This window comes from Taudactylus pleione, unplaced genomic scaffold (assembly GCF_031769625.1).
Source record: "Taudactylus pleione unplaced genomic scaffold, aTauple2 ptg000313l, whole genome shotgun sequence".
In the NCBI taxonomy this organism is placed as follows: domain Eukaryota; kingdom Metazoa; phylum Chordata; class Amphibia; order Anura; family Myobatrachidae; genus Taudactylus; species Taudactylus pleione.
Genome location: NW_028284714.1, coordinates 8,048,037 through 8,072,211, shown reverse-complemented (window position 1 = coordinate 8,072,211; position 24,175 = coordinate 8,048,037). Strand labels below are relative to the sequence as shown.

General features: G+C 47.6%; 1 protein-coding gene across 3 annotated transcripts in view; it reads left to right on the top strand.

The window, feature by feature from the left end:
• LOC148510712 (N-acetylneuraminylgalactosylglucosyl-glucoside beta-1,4-N- acetylgalactosaminyltransferase 2-like) overlaps positions 1 to 24,175 on the top strand; it is a 301,958-nt gene that overhangs the window by 78,793 nt on the left and 198,990 nt on the right. The window lies entirely within an intron of this gene.

The window sequence follows — 24,175 nt, the reverse complement described above, 5'->3', positions numbered from 1 at the left end:
GGAGAGACTGAGACCAATTATGAGCGCTGATGAGTCCAGTTTTCAGGCCCCCTGGCAAATACAGAATCTAGGTAGAATACTACAGTATGTCATACTTTTCTAAAACAAAACTTTTGCTAACTGTATTGACTCCATCTACATATCTCACAAAGCATGGGTGCGGATGACATTACCTTAATAAGTGTAAAATTCAATACTATCAGATGCAAATGTTTTAACATAGCTGTTTTTACTTTACTAAGAGTAATGTCAATACCAGTGCTTGTTAGAAGGGGAGTGCAAGCAGATAGGGTATCTGTGTATGCACGGTGCCATGTTGCCACTATGTGAGAGTGGTGGAGGATGGCTGTCCTTCTCTTAGCTCAGAGAGACCTGCAACAATTACCAACTATTTACCACTGTTCCAGCCCTGCACTGCAAATTGGATAGAACAGACAGTCACTGGCTGGAGATCTTTTAGCAGCCCTGCTCCACTACAAGTTCTGCATCCATCAAGAGCAATCTGTGTAACAGTAAGTACAGCTGTACATCCACTACTGTTCAATAAACCTACATAGCCTTGTTAAGATCCTTTCATGGTCATTGTCAGCGGCGTATCTATAATGGGTGCAGGGTGTGCGGGGAACACTGTCCCCTGTGTCCAGGGGGACCGCACACCCTGCATCCATAATATTACTTACCTCTCCGGAGGCCCACGTCGGTGTGGGGTCTGGCGCTGTAAAACGACTGGAAAATGGCCGCAGTGGCCATTTTCCCATCGTTTGTGCATGCGCAATACAATACAGGGAAAATGGATACCACGGCCATTTTCCCGGTGCCCTGTGCATACACTATAGACTCTGGGCACACTGTAGTGCCCAGAGTCTATAACTCCGGCACTGGCCGCGCACAGCTCAGTGCACTGCCAGCTGCCGGGCGGAGAGGAGGGGGCCCGTGTCGGAGACTGCACACGGGCCTCCTCCTCTCTAGAAATGCCCCTGGTCATTGTCTACAATTTCATCTGTTGGTATGTGTGCAAAACAATAACACCATCACGTCCTGTTAGATGGAGATTCTCTTAGGCCGGTTACTGGAAGACTAAGATACCACTCTGTTAGCTTATAGGTCATCCCATCTGGCTGACATCATCTCTGCGGGGATGGGAGTGGTGCATCTTCCTTCTTCTACCTTGCTGGTGCGCTGCTCAGGTGCCGGTGACAGCGTTCTATGTGTTTCCGGTTCTGCTGTGAGTGTCCTGTGTCCAGTCGAGTATACAGTCTACACGTCTGCTTTGTTTTGATTCCTGCCATTTATGTCATCCAAGCGCCAAGGCCCGCATACCAGTCTCCTGCCGCTTGTGTCATCTAGGTGGCATGGACCGCATACCAGTTTTCTGTCGCTTGTGTCATCTCGGCGGTATGGTCCGTATACCACCCTCCTGCTGTTTGTGTCATCCAGGTGGCATGTGCCACACCTCAGAGTCTCGTTTACGCTATCCAGTGTGTTATTGCTTGTGTGGACCCGGCAGCACAAGCCGCACCACTGCACCGAGTGTACCCAAACCAGTGTACTGTTACTTGTGTCAACCTGGCGGCACAAGCTGCACTTCTGCACCCCGTGTACGCAAATTGTGTACTGCTTGTGTCAACCCAGCGGCACAAGCCGTACAACTAACGATCCAGCCGTCTTCCAGGACTTCATCAACGATGTGTTGAGGGAATATCTCTGGGTATTTGCAGTGGTCTACCTCGACGACGATGACACCGTAAGCATGTGAGACAGGTATTACTTCAAATCCTGGAAAACTTGTATGCAAAACCGGAGAAATGTGCTTTGAAATCCAAGAGGTATCATTCCTGGAATACATTATCTCCTCTTGAGGGTTTTTGATGGACCCAGGCAAAGTCAAGGCCATCTTTGATTGGGTTCAGCCAACCAATCTAAAAGCAGTACAACGCTTCCTTGGCTTCACCAACTATTATAGAAGATTTATTAATTCCTTCTCATCGCACCAATTTTGGAGCTTACCAGGAAAGGAGCTGATGTGGCGAACAGGTCAGCCAAAGCTCTTCAAGCCTTTAACTCCTTAAATGCCACCTTTACCTCTGCTCTGGTCCTCTGACATCCCAATACAGACCTCCCATTTGTTATCGAGGTAGATGCCTCTGAAATTGGCGTGGGTGCTGTTCTGTCACAGAGGGATCCTGAGAATGTCAAACCACATCCCTGTGCTTTTTTCTCTCAGAAATTCACCTCAGCCGAGAGGAACTACGATGTAGAGAATCGTGACCCATTGGCTATCAAGCGAGCATTTGAGGATTGGAGGCACTGGCTGGAAGGAGCAAATCATGTCATCACGGTGCTCACTGACCACAAAAATCTGTCATACTGTATATTGAGACCGCCAGAGGTTGAATGCTAGACAGGCTTGGTGGACATTATTTTTCACCCGCTTTAATTATGTTATCTCATTCCGGCCTGGCTCCAAGAATTTAAAGGCAGACGCGCTGTCTTGCAGTTTTCAACCTGTCGAACTGCTCAATGTCTTGGATTAAACCAATTGTTCCTGCTTCAAACATCCATTTTGTTGTGACCAGAGATCTTGCAGATCTCATTTGTGCCTGCCAGTTGTAAGCTCTGGATGATTGTTGACCGTTTTAGCAAGATGGTGCACTTTGTTCCACTCACCAAGCTGCCTTCTGCTAACAGAGTTGTATACCTTATTTATGCTTCACATTTTCAGACTCCATGGCTTGCTGATTGATATAGTTTCTGACCGAGGGATGCAGTTTGTGGCACGGTTTTGGAAGAATTTCTGCTCTGTCCTCTGGGAACCATCCACAGTCAAATGGGCAGACAGAACGGGTGAACCTGTCTCTGGAACAGTACCTCTGATTCTTCATCTCCAAGTACCAGAATGACTGGGTGTCCCTTCTTCCCACTGCAGAATTCGCATTCAACAATTCCTGTCACTCCTTGTCATTTTTGTCACCTTTCTTCTGCAACTCTGGGCTGCACCCTAGAGCAAACTCCTTTGAGGCAGTTACAACTGGTATTCCATCCTCCACAACTGTTGCAAGGCTATGGTCTGTTTGGAGAAAAGTATGCCAATGTCTGATTAAAGCATCCTCATTTCCTGGTCTATTGGAAGGGGTATGGACCAGAAGAACAGTCCTGGGTTCCTACGAGGACATTGAATGCTCAAGATTTTCTGGAGAAACCTGGAGCTAGGGGTTCCTTAACCCCTCGTCAAGGGGGGGTACAGTAACAAACCGCAGTCACGTCCTTGTAGATGGAGATGCCATGTTGTCAGCTTGTAGGTCCTCCCATCTGGCTGACATCTCTGCGGGGACTGGATTGGTGGATCTTCCTTCATCTACCTTGCTGGTGGGCTGCTCAGGTGCCGGTGATAGCGTTCTATGTATTTCTGGTTCTGCTGTGAGTGTCCTGTGTCCAGTCGAGTATCCAGTCTCTATGTCTGCTTTGTCTTGATTCCTGAAAACAGTTATCTGGTAGTGGTGAAATCGAAGACAACTTGTTGATAAACATGGTTGTGTATTTTAAGAATGTACTCTGTTGTTGTATGGGTTTTGTAAGAAGGAGTCTTAGCGGCGAATGAAGGAGTCTTAGTGGCGATAGTAGCGCACCAGCAATAATATCGTCGAGTTTTTGGCGATAATTTATTGACAATTTTTCATGGAAAGATGGAGAAAACTTTTCTCCATTTTAAAAAAGGGGGGAAATGTGCAAAATCCTTATTTTTGTGTAAAAATGTGGGTATTTCTCACAGAACCCTTTGGACAGCCCCCCTAATGATACTTTAGCAAAAACATTTTTTCGTAAATTGCGTACTTTGGTATAAAAACTACTGCTGAAATTTCGGTCAAATTTATTTATTTTTTTCATGAAAAATGCATTTAATGTACTGGGGCTGGTATTTTGGAGGGAAATAAAGATGTGCCAAGTGTTTTAAACATTGCACGTGGCTGGCACAGGGTTTTTTTTATCGGTTTTAGAAAACCACCTACGCCAGCCACATGCAATGTTTAAAACATTTGGCGCATCTTTATGGCCCTCCGAAATACCAGACCCAATATGTTAAACACATTTTTCACGGAAAAAAATTTTTTTGACCGAAATTTCAGCAGCCTTTTTTTTGGCCAAAGTACGCAACTTACGATTTTTTTTCCGATAAAGTATCATTAGGGGGGCTGTCCAAAGGGTTCTGTGAGAAATCCCCAAATTGTTACCTAAAAATAGGGATTTTGTTATTTTTTTCCTCCCGCCCTAGGCTGGAGAAAAGTTTTTTCTAGTTTTTAGGCGAAAAAGGCAGTTTTTCGCCTTCGTTGGCAAAATCGGCCTCAAATCAGCCGCAAATCGGCTGATCCCGGCCGATTCACAAATGATGGCGAAAATGGCCAATTTTGCCTCTAATTGTGTACGGCCCTAAGTATTGAGATACAGTGTAGTACAGAGAGTCTCTGGCACTGATAATAGGGCATCCTGCTGGATGTATTGAATGTTTGTGGATCTTCGGTATGGTGTACAGAATGGGTGCCACCGGCCACTCTGGTACCAAGCCTTTCGCTATAGAATTTGTGATGTATTGTTTTTCAACACCTACACTAAGTATATTTTAAAGTTCCTTTTTGAAAAGGCTAGTAGGATCCATAGACCGCTGTTTATATACTTCCACATCGATAAGTTGAGAGTAGATCTCCTCCTTGTAGTACGTGAGATTAAGTATCACAACTCCGCCCCCCTTATCGGCAGGCCGAATCACAATGTCTCAATAGGACTGTAAGTCTTTCAGAGCCTGTTGTTTCTCTCGTGTAAGATTGCATCTTTGTTAATATTTTTGTTTACCATAAGAAGTCACATGATGATTCATCATTCTGGAGATACTTTTGATTGATGTTAGTTAGATGACATCGGATAAAATAGGGATTTGCTTTTGAATTGTAATGACATCTGACCCATAGATTTTATCCCCGAATCTGGTTGATTATGAAAGTATTCTTTTATATGTAATTGTCTGCAGAATTTTATGTAGGTCAATGTTCCACTGAAACTCTTTGAATTTATTAGAATAAATGATAGTTCTTTATTAAGAACTTTAAACTCAGCCTCAGTAAGATCTCTGCTCAACAAGTTGAACACTATGATTTCTTGCGACGTCTTAAAGAGTTTTTTCTACAGATTCTTTTACACTGGCAACCACTGCGAGTACTACATCTTTGTTTGTATCCTGCCGTGCATGGGTTTTGACTAGCGGGCGGCAAACGGGGAATGGCAGCTGTCTAATCACTGGGGGATCTTCATGTTTGTATAAAGTAGGGACGAGTGGGTTCGGTTCTCAGAGAACTGAACCCACCCGAATTTTGGGGATCTGGGGCGATCCGAGCCAACCTCGGATCTCCCTGTATGCCCCGGATCCCTCACCCGAGGCAAAACTTCGCGATCCCGCTACCGGGTTGCGTGGTTTTGTAGTGAGCGGGCTTAACGCTGATTGGCTGAGAGAGCCCTCTGTCATGGCTCTTAACCAATCAGCGTTAAGCCCATTTAATATGCAACAGGAAGCAAAAGAAGATTGCGCCCGCCATCCCCCACTGCCTGACACCGCCGGCACCCCCTGCTGCCGACACCGCTGGCACCACCTCTGGCAGCATCCTCTGCTGCCGACCCCAGCATTGCTGCCCCATGTACTGAGGACACCGTCAGTGATCCCCGCACTGCCGGCACTCCCACACTGAGGACACTGCCGGTACCCCTGCACTGCTGACACTCTGCAATGAGAACACCCCTGCACTGCCAACAAAGTCAGCAAACCTGTACTGAGTATACTGCTGGCACCTCCGCTCTGCCAACAGCGCCGGCACCCTGCATTGAGAACACCCCTGCACTGCCGACATAATCAGCAAACCTGCACTGAGGACACCGCTGGCACCCTCGCACTGCCGACATTGCCGGTAACTTTCACTGTGGATACTGCCAGCACCGCAGCACTGCCATTCCACGTACTAAGGAAACCGTCAGCAACCACTGCACTGCCGACACAGCCAGCAAACCTGTACTAAAAAACGCTGGCACCCCGCACTGCTGACATCGCCGGTACCCTTCACTGAGGACACTGCCAGCACCCCCACACTACTGCCCCACGTATTGAGGACTCCGTCATCGACCCTGCACTGCCGCTACTCCCACACCAAGGGCATCCCTGCACAGCCGAAACTGTCAGCACTCCTGCACTGAAGGCCTGAGTAAGACCCGGTTGCAAGCGCTGAGCGCTCGCAACCGGGTCGATGGTGGCCCACAGCGCATGCGCACGATGGAGCCGGCTCCGTCATGCACATGCGTGAGACCCGGCTAGCGACAGGCAATCCGTCGCTCCGGGTCTCGCACCAAAGGGGGTGAGCTGTCGATGTTGAGTGACAGCTCGCCCCTTTTGGTGGGTGGGCCGAGTGGGTGGCTGCCCAAATGGAGGCGTTCCCGAGGGAACGCTTGCCGTTTGGGGGCGGCACCACTGACATCACAAGTGATGTCAGTGGAGAGCTTCCGGCTCTATTAGAGCCGACAGCTCTCTGGGGCTTGTGATGAATGAGACCCTACCACAAGGGTCTCGTCGCAAGCCTGATGGTCGCAATGGTCTTGCCATCGCGACCATCATCATGGCCGCTCGCTATAGCTGTGGGTGGTCACCCACAGCTATGCGAGCGGCCGGGAGGACGCTCCAAAAAAAGAAAAAAAACGCCCTGATTCAGAGCAAGCGTTCTTTCAGAGCGTCCGGCCCTGAATCAGGGCCTGAGGACACCGCTGACACGCCCGCTCTGCTGTAGCTGCCAGCACTATGCACTCAGGACACTGCCAGGGCCCCCACTCTGCCGACACCTCCACACTGCCAACACTGATGACACCTCCACATTGAGGATACCACTGGCACTCACACATTGAGAACACTGCTAGCACCCTGCACTGCCGATACTGCTGTCACAGTAAGTGCACTATTGGTGTATCCAACCCACACTGTATAACACACTGTATCTGTGTTGGAACTTGGAAGCTGAACTGCCACATGTTAGTGCCGCCCACTGTGTCGCTTAGCTTAGTCAGCCTGCTAGCTGGATGCAACCTTTTGGCCTTAACTAGATGAAAAAATAATATCGTGATTGGAAATGACTGGAAATAAATGTTACTGAGGTTAATAATACTGTAGGAACAAAAAAAGACCCATTTTATGTGAATTTAGCTATTTTTATGATATTTTAAGAAAAAAATCCAGATCCAAAACCAAAACCGAAAAACGAAACACTACGGGAAAAAAATCCAAAACCAGGTCCAGATCCAAAACCAAAACATGGGGGTCCGTGCACATCTAGTATAAAGGTAAGAACGATGCACTGTATCTTTGTTCTGATGAAATTTTGAAATCAAATGAAACGTTGACAACATGGAGATACCGTTTGGTGTTAGGTGTCAATACACCGCTGCTATCACTTTTACAAGTCCTGTGAGTGCCACTGAATCTTTTCCTACTTGTATTTAACCTGTCTGGAGGCACCTAGGCAAGATGGACTTTTAAAACAATTGAGTGTCAGCTTATTCCGGATGTGTGTGTGTGTGTATATATATATATATATATGTAGAATCCAATAAACCAGCACTCATGTAGGCAGTGCCAATGGCACTGAATTTGCTCGGGTGCCCTCCTTTAGGAGTTTAAGCACACCATGGGAGAGCAGGTGGTCGGAGCCAGAGGAGACAGCATGCTACACTGCGGGGGCGTTTCTAGAGAGGAGGGGGCCCGTGTGCAGTCTCCGACATGGGCCCCTTCCACTCTGCCCGGTGGCCTGCTGCGCACTGGAGTTATAGACTCTGGGCATTAGAGTGTGCCCAGAGTCTATAATGTATGCACAGGTCACCGGGAAAATGGCCGCGGCAGCCATTTACCCTGTACTGCACATGTGCTATTGTTTTGCACACACCAGCAGATGAAACTGTAGACAATGACCAGGGGCGTTTCTAGAGAGGAGGGGGCCCGTGTGCAGTCTCCGACACGGGCCCCCTCCTTTCCGTTTGGCGGCCGGCAGTGCACTGAGCTGTGCGCGACCAGCGCCGGAGTTATAGACTCTGGGCACTAGAGTGTGCCCAGAATCTATAGTGTATGCACAGGGCACTGGGAAAATGGCCATGGCGGCCATTTTCCCTGTACTGCGCATATGCAAACGACGGGAAAATGGCTGCTGCGGACATTTTCCTGTCGTTTTACAGCACTGGACCCCCGCGCCGATGTGGGACTCCGGAGAGGTAAGTAATATTATGGGTGCAGGGTGTGCGTTGCGGGGGCCAGTGTTCCCCGCACCCATTATAGACACACCCTTGTGCGGAGGGGAAGGTGGTCTAAGCCGGAGGAGTCTGTCTGCTACACTGCGGGGGGGGGGAGGCAGCTTTCTACCCTGCGGGGAGAGATGTCATAGAAAAATGATTACCCCGTTGGACTCTCCTGAGGATTTGTCATTTCTGATAATGTATGTAACATGGCATAGCATTACAACTGTGTGAATTTGAACTTGTTCAATTGTTTTGCCCACATAATAAACTTTGTAGTTAAAGTTTTTTTTTAAATGTCTGGATATTTTCCGCAATTCAGCAATTATATGTAGAAGATTGCAGCAGCTGCAAGAACAGTTTAAATTGTCATGCCACCAACTGAAGCAAGAGGTAGTGACCAGGTGGAATTCCACGCTTTAAATGCTTCAGTGAATGGAGGAACAGCAACAAGCCTTCCAACCAACACAGACATAGGGAGGAGCAGGAATGTTACTTACTCCAGCACACTGGAGAATAATAAAACTACTGAAGGCGGCGATAAAACAAAGTGTTTCCTCCTATTACCTTCAATTACAGGTGAAAAGTCTGAAGTTGGACTTTTCGCCATCATCGCTGCTTTTCCTGGGATAAAGTATTGACCACGTGCCCACTTTATCCCCATATTCAATTAGGATCCGGTGAAAACGGGACCCGGCGGAAAGGTAAGTATCGAAAACTCCAATTAATTTTTGGGAAATCATCCTTGGAACCCCCTAAAGATGTCCTGACATGGGGGCTCACTATGGGTACCCCCATTTTGGCCTGCGGATGATAAGTCTGGTTTTTAAATAACCGCAGCAGGTGCATAAATGCGCCTGTGAAGAAGAGCATTTATCTTTCTTTTTTTTTAAAATAACTATGGCCATCAAATTTGGGGTACATGAAAATGGGTGCATGCATATTCTTAAGTCCCTAAAGTCATTTTTTAAAATGCACCTGCTGCTACTACCCACATTCTAGAATGCCATGCCGCATACATGGGAACCCCCCTGAATCAATTTCGCTAGTTTAAAACTTTGTTCCCCTAATTATTTTTTTTTTCACCCCCAAAATTAAAGTACATTTTTTGGGGTGTCCTGAGAATTTTTTTTTTTTTTTTTGACACAGGTTACTTTTAGGGGACATTAAAAAGGCTGCAGGTTAATTTTTTTATTCTGCACCCCTAAACCCCAATTCTGTACTTTTTTTCACCATGTTCTGTATTACATGGTGAAAACTTATCCCTGTTTTTTAACACCGGCGAAAAGTCTTTGAAATTGAATATGCGGATAATTGAAACAGGCGAAAATGACGAAAATTATCACCGGTAACCCGTTTTCGCCTCAAATTGAATACGGCCTTAAGTATGTTGGACTTTTAGATAAACTTCTTAATTTGCTTTGCCAGGACTAAAAGGTTGTCAAGATCTTGTGATTGGATCACTACATTTTGGCAACGATGCTTGATCATAGGATTAAGTTGTACGTAATGTCTTTCTTTCCAACTGACACAGATCTTAACAGATGCAAAGAGCTCCTTGCCAGCAAGTTGTCAGATCGAATGACACATGACATGACATATCCTGCTTCAGTTTACCCTACAAATGCTGCTGCTAGGAAAGAACTGACCTTTTCCAAGAGACCCATGGGGGGTGTTGATGATGAATCAACTCAGCGCACCAAATTGAAACCCCATTCAGAATAAAAGAATTGCCCACAATTATTGACACCTCTACCATGATTCAATATGAAGTATCAATAGGATAAGATGGTGGAGGATTATTGTAATAACAATTTACACATTAGCATGTCACCCTTTTGGTTGCTGGGAGGGAAAAAGGGCAATTTGGAGCCCCTTGTACAAATTAGCTTTGGTGTACTTAAGCTAGCCACCCTCCAGTGTGTACTCAAAAAGAGTGTTTAGCACAGCTGGGAACCTTGAGAGCAATTGGCATAGGAGGCTACTTCCAAAAAATTTGGAAAAACTGATGTTTATCAAAATGAACTACAAATTCTATGAGGAAGACCTTTGTTGCCAATTGCAACAAAGTACAGAGACTTCTGTAACAGTGGATTCCAGTGGGGATGAGCTTATATTGTGTGATTATGTTAACACTGATGATATGACGAGGACAATGATGACATCTTCCCAGTGTAGAGATAATTAACAGCTTCCTTAAGCCCATTGGTAGCTTGTTTTGTGGGGGCCCAAACAAACCAAGCACTTCAACCTCAAAAGTGGCAGTTCCTATCACTAAACTGCTTGGTTTGTTAAACTGCGCATGCCCTTTTTAATATACAACATAAGTGTGTCGGAGTGCCCAAAAACAATTCCATTGTGGACCGCTTTTTCTTTTAATTATGGTCTGTATTTTTGGGGGGGACATTTGTGATGGTCTTTTTTACATAAACAAACATTTTTATTGGTTATTGTTCTAACACATAACTAATTGGCAACACATTTTTAACCAAAAATAATGTGGTGCCTCACAAAATATAAAATATATTAATAGCTTTTAGCATTATTTAGTAATAGAAACAAGAAGATACAAGGCCACATTTTAATAAAAAAAAATGTAATTAATAATTTGACGCACTTGAAGGTAAAAAGTTGCATGAAAGGATGCTCAGCACTACCAAGTCACACGCTCTCATGCGTTATGTGTAACGCGACTTGTAGCGCACAGAGGATAGATGGACACATCTGTATATGTGCTATATTCTTTTAAATTGTGTGTTTGAGCCGTTGCTCTGTTGCTTAGTTTAGCAAGCCAGTCTTTGGCCAATATGGGTGAAAACAATATTGTGAGCTGTGAGGTGGTAAACATTGACAGGAAATTAATGTTTTTCAGATTAATAATACTGCAGAAAGTCTTTATTTAAAAAAAATCTAGATCCAAAACCAAAACACGTGAGGGTGGTTTTGGCAAAACCAAAACACGACGATGTATTAGAACCGAGGGTCCGCTCACATCTCTAGTAATATATGCTGCCTCTCAAAAAACACACAATATACCCTTGAAATATTAATATTTAACTTACTTGTAAAATAATTTAAAAAAAGGGAAAGGAGTCATCTTTGGGGTGCAGCTCACACAGACACCGCAAATATTTTTGGAGAGCTACTGTAAGCTTAAAAAACCACTGTTTCTGCCCATGTGACATTCTTATAAAAAACAATTGTATGTGCTGCTTACTTCAGGATCACTTCCAACAAAAATACACAAGAGTCTCTTTGTACTGGTTTGCAGGTGCTACTTGTGACTGACAAACAAACACACAGTGACTGTTTGCATACAGATTGCAGTTGCTGCTAACTAGTTTCTGACAAACAAACATAGTGACTAAGGGACCTATTCATCAACACTAAAATAAAATTTTTAAGGACATTTTCCTTAATTACCATTATTTTAGTATTCATGAAGACATTTAACACAGGAGATATCACTGATATCTCCTGGTTAAGTCCACCTGCGTTAATTTCCGCACTCCTCATGCATCAGTATGGGGATATGGGGATTATGCTATTCATCAAATTTCAAAAATTATGTATTTTCGGAATTTGATGGAGCTACTATCCACACTGTGAAGTGGCGTATAGTAGGTGACACTTACAAGGTAGTAAGAATAGATGGTTTGCGCACACTAAGTAACCCGCTAAATGTACCAAGTGCTGCTAGCATTATGAGGTGTTCCAAACCTCTACAAATATATTGTGAAGAAAATTTTAAGCTAAGCGCTCTAAGGTACTGCAATAAGTATTCTATTCACGTCCTAATGTATGTCGTGGTCTATCTATAGAGTGTCCTAATGATTGTGTATAGTTCCTAGTAGGCTTATGTCAGGTAGGCAATATCTGTAGGCTGGATATTCCTTAATAATGCAAAAAGACCTTGCACTTCAGTCCTATATCAGCTCAGTAATATCTTTCGGCAGTGTGTTCTGATGGTGAAATATGCAACAACTCTGTGTTCTTACACCAGGTAGACAATAACTTTGGGCAGTGTGTTCAATAGGTGGTGAAATAAACGCATAGACAACTGTGATCCAACTGTCCTTGTATGCAGAAAGTCTCTGAGTGTTTCTTCCCTCCTTTCTTTATAACATCATGGATACCTCAAAGTGAAATGAGTGGCTTCTGCTGGTGCCCCTGCTTGCTGACTTGTAACTTCATGCATATGAGGCTAAATGATGTGACTATGGAGCTGATGTTTATTTGAATAAAAACCTTTTATTGTAGGCTTGTACTAAAAAAGCAGCTGTGTGTTGCTGCTATTAACAAGAAAGTCCAGATATTTAAAGACAATGCAACAAATGTCCTGGTGGTCCCAACGCGTATCGTCCCCGTTTTGGGACTTTTTCAAGGGTAAATGGGGTGATGGTGTAACTTACCCTGCTTTATACCCACTGTAATTAACCTGGGAATCCCTTCTGTGCATGTATCAGCCTTACTTCCTGGTTCTATCATAAACGCCCTATCGGTATATGTGAACACTAATCTAAACCAGTACAGCTTAACCAACCTTATATAACTTATCTAAAATAAAGACACAGACAACTTTATTGCTATAAAAATAAGATCAGCCTTTATTTTAAATACCATCAAAAAATACTGGTGACGGAAAGAAAGAGCATCATAAGCCAATGGTTCAATTTCACTTCAAGCAATTTCCACTATCCTCCACCATACTTGCAGGGCCAATTGCCCTTTAAGCAAGTAACCTTTAAGGTCTCCAAATCAGGCACCAATACACTCATAAAAAAGGCCCGGCCAGTAAGCCAGTGCAGCTGACCCCAGAAGGTTAACGTCAACCGTGTATTGATGCCGATTGCACCCAAAAATAATTGCAGTGAAATTAACCCGTTACCTGACGCTCCTTCCCGCCACGCCCGACGACACCTCTTAAAGACGGGCCCGCCACCAGTCTAAACTAAACTACCTAATCCCCTAAAGATACTTTCCAAGAACAGCAACATCCCCTCCTCTGTGAGGTGAACTCCATCCGAACGAAACAGGTGAGAGTATCTAAAACATATCAAAGGATGACTTATCACCAGGCCACCTAAAGCTACAACTCTTTTGGCCACTAGGGAATTACCCTTGCGTCTCGCCTTATCAACTAACACCCCAGGCATCACACTCCTCCAACACTGCCTGGGAATGATAGCCGACCAAACCAGATTGCACCATGGCCACCAGGAACAAATGGTCTCTAGATCACTAACCACCTTGTACCTCAACTCCAAGGATGACTGAGACCCCAGATCATTGCCCCCCAAGTGCAAAACTAGAACACCAGGAGCCCCAAACTGCAAAGCCATCTCTAACAGTAAACATAGCAGCGCGTCCCAGCGCATGCCTCTCCTGCCCAACCAGCGAATGCTTTCTACTGCCACAAATGACTGAGGGTCACTTGCCAAGGGCGATGTAGCTGCCCAATGAATAAACGAGTGACCCACGACCCATATGGGGCGAGGGTCCAAATTAGCTCCTGTAAGAAAAAACACAATGTAACAAGTTTACTAAAATGGAAGCTAAACAAAGCACAAACAAATGTCGGCATCAAAAGAGAGAAAGAAGGTAGAGAAAGATAAAAGACAGGGGGGGGAAAGGGAGGGGTAGCAAAGGGGGAAAAAACTGACTTGGCCCGAGGTGAAAACCTGAAAAACCTGCCCGGATAACAACAGCCAATCAGTTTCCGTGGTTCAGGGCAAAAACAGGGCAAAATCCCTCAGGGCCCCCACCGATAACGGTGACGAGCGGTAACAGAAAAAATTCCAAGTTATAATAATACAACAGTAGACAATGTACAATGCAGAAGAAAACATATCAGTGCCGTACATAGCGCTTATAAGCCTCCGATTTCCATCGCCCCAGCGCTTTAATTTCTGAAACTGACCATAGGCACGGGCTGTGGCTGTAGCCGCCCCGATCCGAAAGGAATGGGAACCGTATAGCCCTTGAGGCAAGCCGAGGGACTGGGTACACCGCTGAAGGACAGATCGGAATTGATACATGGTCAAGGGGGAACCATCACCATGGATCTACCACACACCTGGCAAGTTGGGCCTAAGGCGCAAATACTCTGTGGCCAGCGCAACAGGGCAAACACGTGCGTCCGAACATGCCGCCAAATACATCCAGCGACCCCGACCCAATTGATCAGAGACCGGGCGACGATAATGTGTGAATAAAGCAAAGCAGGAGGGGCCCGACGGGAAGCAGCTACCAACTCGCTGATGCGAAAAGCCCCATGAAAGGCCATCGCAAAAGCGAGCCGGAAAAGTATTGTTTCAATTAGGGGACGTGCAAACATCAGACAAAACAAGCACAAACTCAACAAGTAACGAAAAAGTAACCGGTCTTCTGGGGTCATCCTGAACCGGGGCCATTCTAGCCCAACCTTTAACAGCCCTTTGTACTAAGAATCCCTTGGTGAAATCTCGACGCCCATGCAAGCGCAAGAAAATGAAACACCGCAAATGATTCTCGCCACCACCGCCCTGGACTTACCGGCAGAATATAGACCCCATAAGAAAGACAAAAAGACTTGGTAAATCTGCTTACCTCCGTCACGTTTGCGGGAGAAAAAGGACTCCCACTGGTTCCAGGCAGACTGGTATGACCTCAACGTGCTGGGGGCAAGCGAGTGCCGCGCTATCCCCTCCATTCCAGACAAATAACCTGCCAACAATGAGGGGGGCAAAGATCACCAATCGCTGCAGCCGAGGGCGCGAGCTCTCTAAATCTATCCCATTGGAAGCGGGACAATGCATCTGCAATGGAATTGTCAACCCCCGGAACGTGTCTTGCCTCAAAATTAACATTACATGCAAGGCACCGCAAAACCAGTTGCGCAAGGAGCCTGAGAACCGGCAAAGATGTAGATCTATGCCGTTTTAATAGCAAAAACTACACCCAAGTTGTCACACCAAAATATAACATGACGGTTACGTAGTCGCTCACCCCATAGCTCCAGGGCGACAACTATGGGAAACAGTTCCAGCAAAAGAAGATTCTTGGTCATCCCCCCCGCGACCCATGACGGAGGCCACGAGGAAGCGGACCAAGAACCCCCCAAATAGGCTCCAAAGCCAGTGGACCCTGCTGCGTCAGTGAACAGCTGCAACTGCACACTGGCTGCAGGGGGATGCAACCAAAAACTAATGCCATTGTACTCTTCCAAAAAGACATCCCAAACCCGGAGATCCCTATTAATTTCAGCCGACAACCGTATAAAGTGGTGGGGTTTTCGCGTCCCCACGGTCGCTCTCTCCAACTTACGACAAAAACCCCGACCCATGGGGATGACCCTACAAGCGAAATTGAAAAGCCCTAGAAGCGATTGCCCTTGACACAAGGTAACTTTACCCAGCGACAATGCAAGTGTGATGGCATCTCGCAGTTTTACAATCTTCTCTGCAGGCAAACGGCAACAACAGGCTGCCGAGTTGATCTCGATGCCGAGGTACGACAAACGAGTACAAGGACCCTCTGTTTTATCAGATGCAATAGAGACCCCAAACTCCTGAAACAAAGCCTGCAGAGAAAACATAAGCTCCGCGCAACGGGGAGAACCAGCCGGCCCAACACATAGGAAATCATCGAGGTAGTGCGCCACCCCGGATTCCCCAGTGCCCGCGCAGATGCACCAATGTAAGAATGAACTAAAGGCCTCAAAATAGGCACACGACACGGAGCACCCCATGGGAAGACATTTGTCGAAATAGAATCCGCCTTCCAACCTAAAACCCATGAACCGAAAAGACTCGGGATGCAAGGGCAAAAGGCGAAAGGCAGACTCCACGTCGATTTTGCCCAACAACGCCCCCATACCCTGCAATTTCACCATACCAAGGGCATCTTCAAATGACTGATAGCAAACCCGAGCCAACGACTCAGGTATGGCATCATTCACAGCCTCCCCAGAGGGAAAGGACAGGTGTTGTATCAACCTGAACTTGCCGGGGGCCTTCTTGGGCACAACCCCAACCGGAGAGAGAACCAGATTGTGCAAAGGAGGAGCATCAAAAGGCCCCGCCATGCGCCCCATCTGCACCTCCTTGGCAATTTTGTCTCGCAGAACTCCCGGGAATAGGAAGGCTGAGTGAAAATTTTTTGGAGTGCCTAAACGAACATCGCCCAAAACCGGGAGCTGAAACCCCTCAGTAAAACCCTCAAGCAAAAACTTCGCCACATCGCGCAAAGGGTACCAAACCAACCACTTTCGTATGGCATCCACGCGGACCGGCGACGGGGCTCTATGGAGCGGCAATTGCGCCGGCGGGCCTGGAGCCAGCGGAAGGGGGGGGAGCCTGGGGCATTCCTTAACTGGGTGGGGGGCACCACAGCGCAAACAGTGCTGTCGAAAACGACACCGGGCTCCCGCTGCGCAAGTGCTGTTGTTAAAAGCGTACCAACGGCCTTTGGCAAATGGCCGGGGTGACTCCCTGTCCGCCTGACTTCCGTCCAGAAGATACGTCAGCAGCTAGTGGCGCAGGCTGAGTCACTTCCAACCAGACTTCCACGTCTTTCCACCCCAAATCAAGGATTTTAACGCCTGACTGTTTACGGCGAAATTCCTCATCATATCGTCGCTATACTGCACCGCGCGACATGCGGAAGAGCCCCTGAATCAGGTGAAGGTATCGTATAACATTCATGGCCTCTTCTGGATGCATTTTAAGGTAACAGCTGGCAAAAACATAGAAACCACTAAGCCAATTTATGTAAGAACGGTAGACATCGTCCCCTATGCCCCCCTTCTTCTTTGCAGCAGCTAAAGCTTTGTGCGACTTAGAAGTAAGGGCAAACACATCAACGTATTTGCCCTTATTAATCTTTTCGCGCATGCGTGGCCATAAACCGCGGAGAACCGCCGTATTAGCACAGCGGACCACGTCCCCTGGGCTAACACTTGATTCCTCACTGTCGCTGGAGGACCGACTACGCCTATGGTGGCGACGTGATCGCCTGGATGAACGTGAGCGACGCCTACGCTTAGCCTTGCTGCGGCGGTGCCGCCCCTGACTCACACTAGATGAGGATGTGTCACTGGATTCTGAGGTCACAACCCAATCACCATCCGACTCACCCGAAGAAGTCGCTTGATCCACCTGCGGAATCCCATCAGATCCGCGACCCTCGACCGCCACAGCGGACGCCGGTGTGCCTGACGATCCAGGAACACCCGAATCCAACCGAGCCCTCTCCCGGGAACCCTGGGCCGTAGAAACCTCCAAGCCTCTCCCGGATCGACCTGCAACAGAAAAGGAAGAGGCCAGAGACAACGTACGAACATTCCCATCAGTTACACCCTGCACGGCGTGACCGGAGCTCGAGGGCCCAGGCCCATCGCGCAGGGCAGAGGGGGTCGAAGCAGACAGCTGAGAGGAAGAAAGAGTGGAAAACGTGGGTGCCGGGAGGTTGCACATCGCAGACAATTGTGCAACCAGAGGAGTCAACTGCTGCAAAATGGGGCTCTGATCCCTGCCGTCGGCAACTCCGGACCCGCTTGCGCTCTGCAATAATGGTGTCAATGCACCCACCAGTGACACCAGCACTCCAGCCAGCACCCCCAAATCTGTGGGGGCCGCAGGCAAAGTAGCAGGGGTAACACTGGGCTGAGGGGTACCCCATCGGCCCTCGGCATGGGGACGGGAAGACCCCCAATCCCCAAGCCTAGGTGAACTGGCAACCCCCTGCCTACTATAAATCAGGGCCCTATCGCTGGGAGGATCAACTGGGAAATCACGAAAGGAATCAAGATGGCCGCCGCCATCCGAATCCAAAATGGCGCTGGCATTATAAGATGCCCCACGTGGCCACCCGGGCAGCCGCGGGTTTGCGCCCGCTGACCGCCGGGACCTCACGCCAGAGCCAGGGGAGGAAGCGCCTCTAAGCCCCACCCGCAGTGACCCGGGCACTCGCGGGTTAATGCCCACCGACCGCCGGGACCTAACGCCCTCAACAGACGGGGAGGCCGTAGCACGCCGGCGCCCGCCCCGAACACGCGCCCGAGAGCTGCCACTACTCTCGTGAGAGGAGGGAGGCACACGCCGACGCCCCCACACTCGGACAGCATGTACAGAGCTGCCGCTGCTATCCGGCGAGGATGCCGGAGCGCGCCGCCGCCTCGCCCGGCCCTGCACCTGGGAGCCAGCCGCCGACCCCAGAGCCGGAGACGCAACGTCCGGCGTGGAGGGGGAAGCGTCCGCAGCCGGGGAGAGACCAAAAGACACTCTCGGCCTTCTCTCCCCGGCTGGGCAAGAGGAGGCACGCCTGCGTGTCACAGCCCCAAGGGCCTCCGCATATTGCGCTGGCACAGGGGCAGAACGCTGGGGCCTGGACATGGTGCACAGGTAAGCGGGGATCTTTATTGGCAATTAAGTTAATTTAGAATAGAAAAGCAGGAAAGAGTGAAAATTGTAGAGGTAGAGAGAGAGAAATAGAAAGGTATAAGAAGAAAAGGAAGAAATGAGAGAGTTGTGGAATATCACAGACTCATAACTCTTGTACTTGCCTCAGGAAAAGTCCAAGAAAAAGAGAGGCAGAGCCCTGCCTAACACTGGACTAACTCAACTAAACTCCTCCCACCAGTATGACCTATCCTATCCTAATAGGCTGACACAACTTAATAAACTTAACACCTATCAACGCCACTATACTGATTCATATCTGTGCACCCAAATCCCTAGGGGTTTAAGCTACGTTCCTGTACATAAAGTACTCTCTCTTCTCAATATTGCCGCTCACGTGACTCATCATGCACAGAAGAGATATTGCCTACCTGACATAAGCCTACTAGGAACTATACACAATCATTAGGACGCTCTATAGATAGACCACGACATACATTAGGACGTGAATACAATACTTATTGCAGTACCATAGAGCGCTTAGCTTAAAATTTTCTTCACAGTAGGTGACACTTACCTGTGTTAGCATGGACAGGTCCTCCTCCGCTCCCTCCAGCGCTCCCTGGTCTCTCCTCTGGCTCCGGTGGCTGTTCTGACATGTGTTCTCCAGGCAGAAAGCAGTAAAGTTTAGAAACAAAAAAAAAGGTTTTTTTTTCTAAACTTTACTGTGTTCTGCCTGGAGAACACAGTGTCAGCACAGCAGACAGAGCCGGAGGCGGCTGCAGCAGGCAGGTAAGTCGGGGACGGGATGAGGTGAGTGGAGGGGGAGGGAGGGGCTTGGGGGGCACACAGAATTACCGCAGCCGTAGGCAGTGCTGCGCATGCGCTGCTTTTACGGATGTAACAGCGCATGCACAGTACTGATTACAGCTGCAGTAAAGTAGAGTAAATAGGGAAAACTATTTCCTGAAAAGCTGTCATCGCAAAAATGACAACTTTTCTAAATAGATAGTAATGGAGAGGAGGAATGATGAATTCCTCCGGTAATTAGGTAGAACTCCATTCGAGTTCTAAACCTAATTACCTCCAGATAAATTTTAGTTATGATTAATAGGCCCCCTAAGATGGTTTCAGTCTGTTACACCATCCCATCCACTCCATCTCTCTACAAGTCTCTCTAATAGCATCCTATTTACATCTATTTGAAGCACAACTACAGCCAACACCCTCTCCATACACCCTCCTGAGTGAAATGGTGCTTGATCATGAGGACGGGACTCCAAAACACACAAGAACTAAATTTGGCGGGAAGACCCAAGCAGAGACTTGGTTCTCCTCAGAAACCCCAAGTTGGGGTGTTTTCTGATTTCTGCAAAGGCAAACCACTCATCTCCAGTTTTTATTTGCCGTGATTGAGGGGATCAGTTTATGTCTTGCTCACTTTAATCAACCACCTATAATCTCAGTGAGAGCAGCAAGACACAGTCAGTGAAAGCATAAAAGGGTGTTTACATTTAATCCAAAAGTGCAGGGGTATAGTCGGAAATTGGAGGCCACATAGCAAAATGTTTAAGGGGCCCCTACCCCCAGACTTTCCGGAGATACCTCTCTCCACAGTTGTTCATTTAATTCGCCATAGTAGTACCTTAGTTAATTTTATGCACCATACTATTGTCCTAGTTCTCTTTATACCTTACAGTACCCCCAATAACTATTAAGCTACATTTTAGTGCCACCAGTTCACAATATTCCATGTATTGGTGCTACCAATACACATTATGCTCTACAGTGCCCCCAGTTCATATTTTGCCACATAGTAGTGCCCACAGTACATATTATGCCACATTACAGTGCACTTAATTTCATATTATGCCAAATTGCAATGCCCTGAAATTCATATTGTGTCACTTTAAAGTGCCCCCAATTCATATCTATCATTACAGTGCCCTTCAGTTTATAAGACACATTACAGTACCTCCAGTACACTATAACATCCACTACTCACACTCCTTACCATTATAAGCCCCACTTATATTACCCCTTGGGTAGCACAGATGGTGTAATGGTTAGCATTACTGCCTCACAGCACTGAGGTCATGGGATCGATTCCCACTACGGCCATAACTGAATGGAGTTTGTATATTCTCCCTGTGCTAGCATGGGTTTCCTCCAGGTGCTCCGGTTTCCTCCCACACTCCAAAAATATACTGGTAGGTTAATTGGATCCCCCCAAAAAAATAAAAAAATAACCCTAGTGTGTATGTTTGTGAGCATGTGGTAGGGAATTTAGAGTGTAAGGGACTGATGTGAATGGACAATTATCTGTAAAGTGCCTTGTGGAATATACACTATATAAATAACTGATAATAAATAACAATCAATAATTATAACATGCACTACATACACCACTCACTGAAAATAGAACATCACTCCATTAGGTAGCTTTATCCTACATAGTAGTCTGGTAAGAGATCATATCCCATTGACTTCTTAGTTTATGTCACCTTATTTGCTGTTGGTGATTCTTCAAGAGCTCCATCCCTATTGGCAACTTTTGAATTTTACATGGCAGCCCCTAGTCTGAAGTGCCTGCAGGTCTGAGAAGCAGAGCCTTAATTAGACTTTGTGGTGCCCTGTGCCAGAAAGAGCATTTACGCCCTTATCATTTTTCAAAGGGACATGATGAACCCAAAAAAAGGGGAAGGGCCTCATGGGATAAGGCCTCATGGGAAAAGGCCAGGGAAGAGATAGGAGAGGCCAGGAGATGCTGGGGATGAAATAAGAGGAAGCTACAAGTGAGAATGATAATAAACAGAAATTTGAAAGGCCCAAACTGCGCCCCCTGCCCTGTGGTGCCCTGTGCAATGGCACCGGCCGCACTACCCTAGTTACGGCCCTGCTGAGAAGATTTCAGTTTGCAGTGAGAGTAAAGACAGAGAATGAGAGGTCAATGACAAACCAGCCCCTGCCTGAGGTGGATACTTTCTATTGCAGCAAATTCCTCTTTGAATGAAGATTCATTTAAGATCACTGTCCCTTTCTTGGACAGTCCTAATCTGAGTTCAATCCCTACCCTAGATTACTTCAAAAAGACTATGGCCCTTATTCAGAGCCGCTCGCTAGCGGCAGTACGCTCGTTCCGAGCGATGTTCGCACATCTGCGCATGTGTACGGTTTTTAGTATGCATGCGCGAACCAGTCAGTGCGGCCGAAAATCATTTGTACGCTATATAGCGAGTGCCTGCTATTTTGAGTGACAGAATGAGGTGTATGTGGGTGGTAACAGGGAAGGTGCTTGAAAACGGGGGAGTGGAATTCGAACGCAGGCGTGCTTAAAGGTCAAAACGGGCGTTTTAAGGGAGTGCATAATTAATACAGCAGCGTCATTGACCACGTCACTTGGTTTTTTTTAACTCAGAACTGCTCGCAAAATAGCGGTTGAAAAAACCAACCACAAGAATAGCGAGCAGTTCATATGCTGTACGATGTACTCGATTAATCTAATAAATAGTGGACATGACGTATGGTGCGAGCGGCCAGGGGGCGTTTTTATCAAATAAACGAGCGTATGTTTTGCTCGCTCGTTCAGACTTAGAGGTGTGAACATACTGCAATGTGCGAACGGATCATTTGAATAGCCACCCCTTGTTTTTGAACGAAAGTCCGCAAATAGCGAACGGCTCTGAATGAGGGCCTATATTCAAGAAAAAGCTTATGACCTGACAATGTCAAGCTCACTGATTAGCTCAGCTGTACCTGTGAGGGTGAAACAGGAGCATAGGAGAAGGATCATATCAGTGTCGAGCTTTACTGAGAGGGAGAGACTGAGACCAATTATGAGCGCTGATGAGTCCAGTTTTCAGGCCCCCTGGCAAATACAGAATCTAGGTAGAATACTACAGTATGTCATACTTTTCTAAAACAAAACTTTTGCTAACTGTATTGACTCCATCTACATATCTCACAAAGCATGGGTGCGGATGACAATACCTTAATAAGTGTAGAATTCAATACTATCAGTTGTAAATGTTTTAAGATAGCTGTTTTTCCTTTACTAAGAGTAATGTCAATACCAGTGCTTGTTAGAAGGGGAGTGCAAGCAGATAGGGTATCTGTGTATGCAGTATGCACGGTGCCATGTTGCCACTATTGGAGAGTGGTGGAGGATGGCTGTCCTCCTCTTAGCTCAGAGAGACCTGCAACAATTACCCGCTATTTACCACTGTTCCAGCCCTGCACTGCAAATTGGATATAACAGACAGTCACTGGCTGGGGATCTATTAGCAGCCCTGCTCCCAGGGCCGGTTCTCCCATTACGCATGGTACGCAGCTGCGGCGCCAGTGAACAAGGCTGAGGCGCCAGTGAAGGGCGCCTCAGCTGCGGCGCCAGTGAAGGGCGCCTCAGCTGCGTACCATGCGGGCCGCGGGCAGACTGTGGGCCTCATACAGAGGCGGTCGTAGGATGCAAGCGGTCGTTCTGAAACAGGGCAGCCACTTGCATCCTGAACGGCCGCCTCCATGACGGTCGTTAGGCTGTGGGTTAACACCCACAGCTCTAACGACTGACAAGGGTGATGGTCGCGATGCTCAAGATCATCGCAACCATCGGGGCTTACGACGAGACCCTAAGGTAGGGTCTCGTCAACCTAAAGCCCCAGGGAGCTTCCTTCTCTGATCGAGCAGGAAGCTCCCCACTGACATCACTGATGATGTCAGTGGGGCCGCCCCCAAACGGCAAGCGTTCCTACTGGAACGCCTACGTTTGGCCAGACACGCCCCCTGCCCGCCCAGAAAACGGGGCGAGCTGTCACTCAACATCGACAGCTTGCCCCATCTACGACGAGACCCCTAACGATGGATCACCCGTTGTTAGCCGGGTCTCGCGCATGCGCACGACGGAGTTCCTGTGTCTCTGTGACACAGCTGCACCGTGTGTGTAGCGCTGACCGGATGGAGTTCGGTCAGCGCTACACAGCACAAACACACAGCCGCCGGCTCCGGCAGCTGTGTGTTTGCTTTAGCAGCTGATGAGAGTCAGACAGACTCTCATCGGCTGCTGTTCTCACTGCCAGAGCCGGACATCTTCCGGCTCCCACAGTGGGTAATGGGAATGACGTCATGACGTGACGTCACTCCAATAATGCAAAGCGGTGGACGGAGGAGCTGATATCGGTGGCGGGACCAGGAGTGGGTTTCAGGAAAGTGTTTTATTTTTAATTTTTATTACATCTCTACTGCGGTGGGGAGGGGGGAAGGTGGATTACTACTGGGGGCACCACAAGGGGGGGCTACTACTGGGGGCACTGCAAGGGGGGAAAATACTACTGGGGGCACTACAAGTGGGGGCTACAATTGGGAGCACTACAGGGGGGGCTACTACTGGGAGCACTACAGGGGGGCTACTACTGGGAGCACCACAAGGGGGGACTACTACTGGGGGCACTACAAGGGGGGCTACTACTGGGGGCACTACAGGGGGGGATTACTAATGG